Genomic DNA, 7,647 nt, shown 5'->3' with positions numbered 1-7,647 from the left:
TTGCAAATGCTTCTGCCTTGTCTGTTCTACTGATGTGTTGACTTCCCAAAAGATAAGGATAGATATTGGTGTTCAATTGACTGTCACAATTCATGACTGGATGCGAAGAATTATACATCTGATTTATTGGTTATGGGATCCCTTATCAATTTATCACTTCTGTAGTTCAGCATGTATGTAATTCTGTGTTGCAGCCTCCCCAAGTTGACACCTCATTTTTAAGTGTGCCCAGCACTGCTGCTGACATGACCTTCTGCACTCTGCGTTTGAACCAGTGTTGACCATCTGGCTTGATGGTAGAGGGGATATGGTGGGCCATGAGCTTACAGGTTGTGTTGGAGTACATTTCTGCAGTTTATGGCCCGTGGCATCTCATAGGTGTCCAGTTTTCAGTTTAAAAAAAATTAGTCTATTCCATTCAGTAGTGTGATAAAGCCACGTAACATGGAGGGTTTTCTCAGTGTGAAAATGAGTGTCCAAGAGGACTCTGTAGTCATTCCTAATGATACTGTCATGGTTGGATGCATCTATGATAGGTAGATTGAGGATGTGGTCAAGGAGATTCTTTCCATTGGTTTTATGACAGCCTGCCACAGACTTAGTCCAGCAGCTTAGGACTTGGCCCTGCTACCCAACCACTCTTGATCATAGTCATTGAAGTCCCCTTCGCTTGTTTGGTTCTGTTCCCTTGCCATCCTCACTGCTTCCTTCAAATAGTGTTCAGCAAAGGAGAACTGATTTGTTAGCCGTGGGAGAGCGGTACGTGGTAATCAGTAGGGTTCCTTTCCTATGTTTCTCCTTCTACTCTGAGACTTCACGGAGTCTGCAGTATTTGTTGAGGACTCCCAGGGCAGCTCCTTCCTGAATGAATACCACCTCTGCCGGGTCTGACCTGCCTGTTTATCTCCTTGTGGTCAATATTTATTTATGCTCTGGTGAAATGCTTTGATGTACGATGTTAAAGTTGTTAAATAAAGGCAAGCTGTTGATGGGTTACCATACCACAACATTACCTTTCCCTACTTCTTATTTTGTTTCATTCTTGAGATATTGGCATTGTTGGAATGATTGGTGTTTATTGCTTGTTCACAGCTGTCTGCAGAAGATGGCGTTGAGTCATTCATCCTCTTGGACTATTGCGTCATTAGCAATTTGATGCAGCTTACTCAGTGTCTGTCTGTCTGGGCTGCTTCAGTGTTTCAAATTGTGAACCATTTGGCTTTGTTTGACAACCTGACAAAATTGTTGTGCTTTTTTTTTTATTATTCATCTCTGTTTTGTTTCCAGATTTATACAAACTGCAAACAATTTCTCAAACTGCCAAGGTTGGATCTGAGTTTGTGTTCCTTGAATTGTTCATCTGTATTTTTGTCTCTGATCATTGCGCTGCCCTCAATCTCCTCCAGGCCTGGGAATTTCATTGGAATCAGCATCCACAACTTGATGGGAGAATGAGTTCCAGTTTTCACTACCGTTTCTGTTGAAAATGTGTTTCCTAAATTCATTTGTAAAAGGCGTAGAGCTAACTGTAAGGTTGCTTTAACAAGGTGTAGAGCTGGTTGAACACAGCAGGCCAAGCAGCATCAGAGGAGCAGGAAAGCTGACATTTCGGGTCTAGACCCTTTCCCTTTTTCTGAATTCTCACCATCTTAGGAAATCATTTCCCTCTATATATTGGTCTTTGCGAGGTCCTCAAACATCTTCCGCTGATGCTGACTAATTGTTCAAACGTGATTTCTGTTTCCAACTTTGGGGGCCACTGAGCTCAGTTGCAGTGTCTCCTGATGTTTTCTCAGTTGGTGTCAATCAACTCAGCACAGAGGCTGGTGTGATGAAAGAACATAAGATATAGGAGCAGAATTAGACCATTTGACCTATTGAGTCTGTCCTGCCATTCAATCATGGCTGAAAGGGATGTGATTTATACATCTTATTTGAGTTTGGACTTTAAACCAGTGGCATATGGATTTCAGTCTGTTTTTTGCAAAATAGTTTAAAATTAATTCAGTCAGTCTTTTCCAGAGCCATGCTTTTAAACCAGAAACTGTCAGAGTAGTTGATTGCAAGGATCCCTGGAGAGTTAATGGTAGTTTGTTTATACTTTGACGAGAGCAAAAGCCATTAATCCATTAGCTATAACAGAGTCGAAGGTGAGAAAGCTCTTTTTTAAAAAAAAAAGTTCAAAAACATTTTGGTGTAGCTCATGAAAAGGACTTGGCTGCCAGACCTGCTGAGCTTTTCCAGCAATTTCTGTTTTTGTTTCTGATTTCCAGCATCCACAGTTTTTGTTTTTGGTTTTTATACTTGACTAGGGTCAGATGCAAGTATTGTCTTGCCTTGAAGGCAATTGTTTAGAGCAGTTAAGGCAAGAAGTTACCTCTGTAGGGTTTCAGTCTGAAAACGTCCAGAGCAGGATTATTTAGTGAGAAAGCTGAAAAGGTCTGAGATATCAGTTGTCTGAGCATTAAAAGAAAAGGCTTCACAGCTCAAGACCAGAAATGAGAAGTAATTAAGGCCAACCTGCAGATTGGCCATGGATAGAAAAAGTATCTGGTCTTTAGTTGTGAAGTGGTGCTAAGCAGTAGATGGGATTTTGTTTTGCTGTGTGTTCTGTAATTTTTCTAATTGTTATAGGTTGGTCTGTTTTTTTTATTAATTCTTTGTAGTTAACTGATGTTTTAATTTCAAGACCAAATCTGCAGCCTTGTGTGCTTATCTTTCAGTGAAAGATCATAATAAATAATAACTATCCAGTCAGATTTTGTTCAACAATCTGACTTGTTGTGTAGTGACACCAGCTGAGATTGTAACACTTGGAACTGAGCTTAGGCTCTTGAAGGCATTTAGTCTAGTGCATTTATTCTGTAGACCATGGGAGTAATGACTGATAACGGTTGGAAAAACCATGCAGTTTTTACCCCTTCTGAGCTACTTCTGACTTTTCATCCCTCTTCCACGTGATGAGAATCCAGAACAAGGAACACGCTGTCCTAAGTTTAGAGCTCAGCTATTCAGCAATGAAGTGAGGAAGCACTTTTTCCATGCAAAGTTTAAAACTCACTCTCCCATAAAGTTGTGGATGCTGGGTCAATAGAACTGTTGAATGAGCCACAGATGAGGGGATGACAGGTGTCTGACACAATTGGTCAGCAATGCTGGCCCCTCATGTGGCTGTTTTCTGGTCAAAACTGAGACCTCTTCCTCTTTGAAATAGCCAGATGGGACGGCATTGTGTCAGGCAACATTGCATCAATGGAGAGACATTTGTGTATAATCCGTTATTTAGAACACTTTCTGTCATCTGTTCCTATGCGTACTTCCCTCACTGCACAAACTAGGCCTGAAACGTTGACTTTCCTGCTCCTCTGATGCTGCCTGACCTGCTGTGTTCCTCCAGCTCCACACTGTATTGACCCATTCCAAAGGCAGCCCTGCCTTTGAAAGGTGATTTAAGCCTGTGATAATTCTGCTGAAAGTGTATTTTTTTTTTTCCAACTGGTAAGGTATATGTAACAGCAGATTGTCAGTAATACCACCACATCTTAGAATATTAAGATGGGAGTATTCTTTTGCTCAGAGGATTGTGAATATTTGCAACTCCAGGTGCCTGTGGGTGTTCAGTTACTGAGTACAAATGAAAAGTAAAGGTAAAGTTACCATAGTCCTAACAGACTGTAGGGTGTAAAGTTTTGGCAAAGATCTGTAGCTCAGGTTGTGGATGAAGTTGTTGACTTGCTCTCTGACTGTAGGGCTGCTCTCTCATTAGAGAGAGGTGACTGAGTGGTGGTTTACCTGAAGGTAGTCATGTCCCAGGTGAGGGGTAAGGTTGCGAAGGAGAGTCCTTGATGGTAACTTCACGGGTTCAATTTCTGTACCAGTTGTTGTCAGCATCGCAAACCAGCCGTCCAGTCAACTGAGCTACAGCGTCTCAAATTGTAGAGGTGTATGGCACGGAGAAGGGCCTATGGGCCTAGCAAGTCTATGCTGCTCAAAAACAGCCATCTAACTATTCTATTGGCACGTAGCCCGTGCCAATCGGGCTGTCCAAGACTTGGGTAATTTTATAGACTGCCGTGCATCAATTTTGATTTGTTATTAATTGAGTAAAGTAACTTACTGAGGCAATTCGACCAGAGATGTCATCGGCTCGGTGGTCACCAGGCTATTTAACAGCTTTAATCACCAGTTTTTTTTTCTTGTGGTGGGAGTGGTCTCGGAAACCTTTTAAACCTACTTCCCCGCGCTTGGCCAGATCCAGTGAGGTGCACTGTGCTCAAACCTCTTTACAAAAATAGCTGATATGTGGAAACAGCCTGCAGGACCTGCGGGTTTCTGGAAGCTTCTGTGATATGCTCTTACTTTGAATGCAGCACAGCCTGTGCATCTTATTACATAATTTATTGTCAAACGTTGCAGCTTAACTATTGTGCGCTGCGTTTTTCAAATTTATAATTGAAATCCAGTAAATGTATTTTTGCAAACCTCCCATTTTATTGAACTAAGGTTTTGTCTTTACTTTGGAGAACCAGCAAAGCCCCGTTGTGGAAAGAGCTTTATAAGATTTTTAGTCTTGACTCTGCATGCAATATGTTCAAACAGCAGCCAATGCTGGAAATGTTAAAGGAGTTACTAACATAAACGTCTCTCAGCTACCACTGGCTGAAATCAGTACTGTGTCTGAGTCCACCAATCTTGGATTGGTAATTGTAGATGTTCTCAATATCTCCCCTGGCCTGAGGTGTGGTGACCCTCGGGTTAAACCATCACCAGTCATCACTGTCTCTTTAATGAGAGGGACAGCTGATGGTGGTTTGCCCAGAGGGTCACCATTCCTCAGGACCTCGGAGGGCTATGATGACCTTATAGTAAAACCGATGTAGTAATAGTATTTGTCAAAAACAGAAATTGCTGGCAAAATTCAGCAGGACAGGCAGCATCTGTGGTAAGAAAGCAGAGTCAATGTTTTGAGTCTGGTGACTCTGTATCAGACTGTATTTGTCAGTACAACCAATATTTTGCAATTGTTACTTGAACTTTATTAACTTTTTCCAGAAAATTGTCATTGAATTTCCAACTCTATTCCTGACGCTGTGCTTGCCTGCTAAACATCTGATTCCCAGCCAGTCCAGAGTAAAATTTGCATTGAAATGCATTGCCCATATTAATTTTAATGGTAAACATTTGCATTTCGTTATCATTTAACCTGTTGTGCTGGGATTTGCTATTGGGTATTTGAGTCAGAGCGCCTGTGTATAAAATACAACCAGCTTGTATTGGGAACGCTGTATGTCCTTCAAGGCCAATAGGACCATTTTAGTAGTCTTGGGTGTTCATTAAGGTTCTGGTGGGTCTGAGACGAATGCAAAGTTTGATCTGTGCCTGGACTGTTCTGCAAATGGGTCAGGCTCCACTGGCAGCTGATTTTTAGACTGGTTTCTGGCTTAGGATGTCCCCTCATTCTCTGTTACATGTTTGCTTTCGAAGGAGACTGCATTGTTTTTTTTTAAATTTGGTTACGCCTGATGCAGCGATCCTGAGTGAGCCTGTCTCGGGATCTGGGCCAATGTCAAAATTTCCAAGTGAAGCCATCAGAATGTCCTTGTAGCACTTTCTTTGACCATCTCGATAGTATGCCCTAGGCTCTAGTTCTATCTAGAAGATTTGTTTTAGTAAGTGAGTAATGGGCATTGTGGCTACAGGACCAATCGGACTCGGTTGTGCCTATCTCCATATGATATCAGTACATGTCATAGCTCTGTAGGTGGACACCTCAGTGTCTTCAGAAGCTTCCAAAGGGCAGCTGAAGCGAAAGTGGGTTGATTCTTGGCATGACACTGGGTACATAGTGTAAACATAGTAGAGCAGGGTAAGTGGGACAACTGCTCCATAGTTTTTCAATTTTGATGGGCAAACATTGTCCTCTTCACTCCCAGACTGACGCTCAAAGTATTGTGACGGCTAGATTTTGTGTGGAAATTATCACATGCCTTGGCATTGACCTCGGCAGACTGACCACAAATGAGACTGCAATAATGTACTAATCTGCTTCAGGAAAGCCCTATCTCAGGCCCAAGGTTTCAATCCATGATCAGAACCTGTCTGTGATGGATAAGCTCACTTATCATGGCACAACATGTGCAATTCACCTCAGTCAATGAGGAGACATAGATGCACTTCAATCACATGTCGGAACCAAATGGAGTGTTATCTATGCAGAATTTTTTCATTATTTTGGTTAAAGCTCACTGGGTACTATTAGTCACTTGCAGGAATATAAAGAAACCCTTTTGTGTAGTAGAATTAACATTTGTATCCCAGATATGATCACTGCCTTTTATAATAACTTATTTTAATAGTGCCTTTTAACATGGTAAAACATCCAAAGGTGTTTCACAGGAGCTTCATAAAGCATGATTTGACGTGGAATTATTTGAGTTCATTGTAGGGCATATAGCCAAAGCTTGCTTAAAGAATTTTAAGGAGTATCTTGAAGGCAGAAATGGAGGTAGAAGTGGAATAATATAGGGAGCAGGTACCAGATGTTCAGGCTAAGAGGAATGCTCAAGAGGCCAGGATTGTAGGAGGTTGAAGAGCCGGGCAGAGGCAGAGGCAAGGTAATATTCCAAAATAGAAAATCAGTCTTTCTCAATGCCTACTCAGCACTGGAAAATCTTCCCTTTTTCTCACACTGGACGTGATGCCCTTAGCCACATTTAGGGGCTGTCCTTATAATTTTACGGTAATTTCATATCATTTCAGCAGAAATGAGAAGGATCACTCGTATCTTGCCAGCTAACTGCGATTCCTCTATTGAACATATATCATGTGGTGGAATTATATCAGCCACAACATGGTACAGCTCATATCTTAATAACTAAATACCAAAGTGTTTGATAACTGTGCAATCTGTGTGGTAACACCATTGTAATTAATCACATTCTGGAGTGTTGGAATGTGTTTTGAGAGAAAAACATTTATTTTCTAATCAACCTGTTCAGTGATGCCAGTACACTTCTCTGGATTAAGTGGAACTTGAGCTCAGGCCTCCTGGCTCCGAGGTAGGGTACTACCACCATGCCAAACAAGCCCCTACATTTATGTCTTTTTTTTCCCTCCTGTTGTATCCAGAAATGCTCTGACACAACTGAACATTGTTTTCCCACCACTAAATCGCCTGTTTTTTTTTTCAACTATTAACCACCACCAGTAAATCACCTATGGTTTCCAATTGATTACTTTTATCAGCAGAACCAGTTACATACAGTGCAATCACACCAAAGGTAAGGGGAGGAGGTTAAACTGAAATGGAGCTGGAACAGGACAAGTATACTTCATGCTAAATTGACAATCTGCGCTCACAGCACAAAGGGAAGCCATTTGGCCTGTTGAACATATGCTGGCCCTTTGAAAGAGAAGCTGTGCTTAATGCTACACACTTCCTTTTTTTAACTATAACTCTAACTTCCTGCCTGACTCCCTTTAAGAATTAATGTTAGGGATCACCTATCAACTCCTTTTGAAGGCAGAGCATTTCAAATCCCACCTCTTACATAAAAACATTTGCCTTTGTCTCTGAGATAACAAGGTGTAGAGCTGGATGAACACAGCAGGCCAAGCAGCATCAGAGGAGCAGGAAAGCTATCGTTT

The sequence above is a fragment of the Rhincodon typus genome, chromosome 20 (assembly GCF_021869965.1).
Source record: "Rhincodon typus isolate 14 chromosome 20, sRhiTyp1.1, whole genome shotgun sequence".
In the NCBI taxonomy this organism is placed as follows: Eukaryota; Metazoa; Chordata; class Chondrichthyes; order Orectolobiformes; family Rhincodontidae; genus Rhincodon; species Rhincodon typus.
This window is presented reverse-complemented; position numbering follows the sequence as displayed.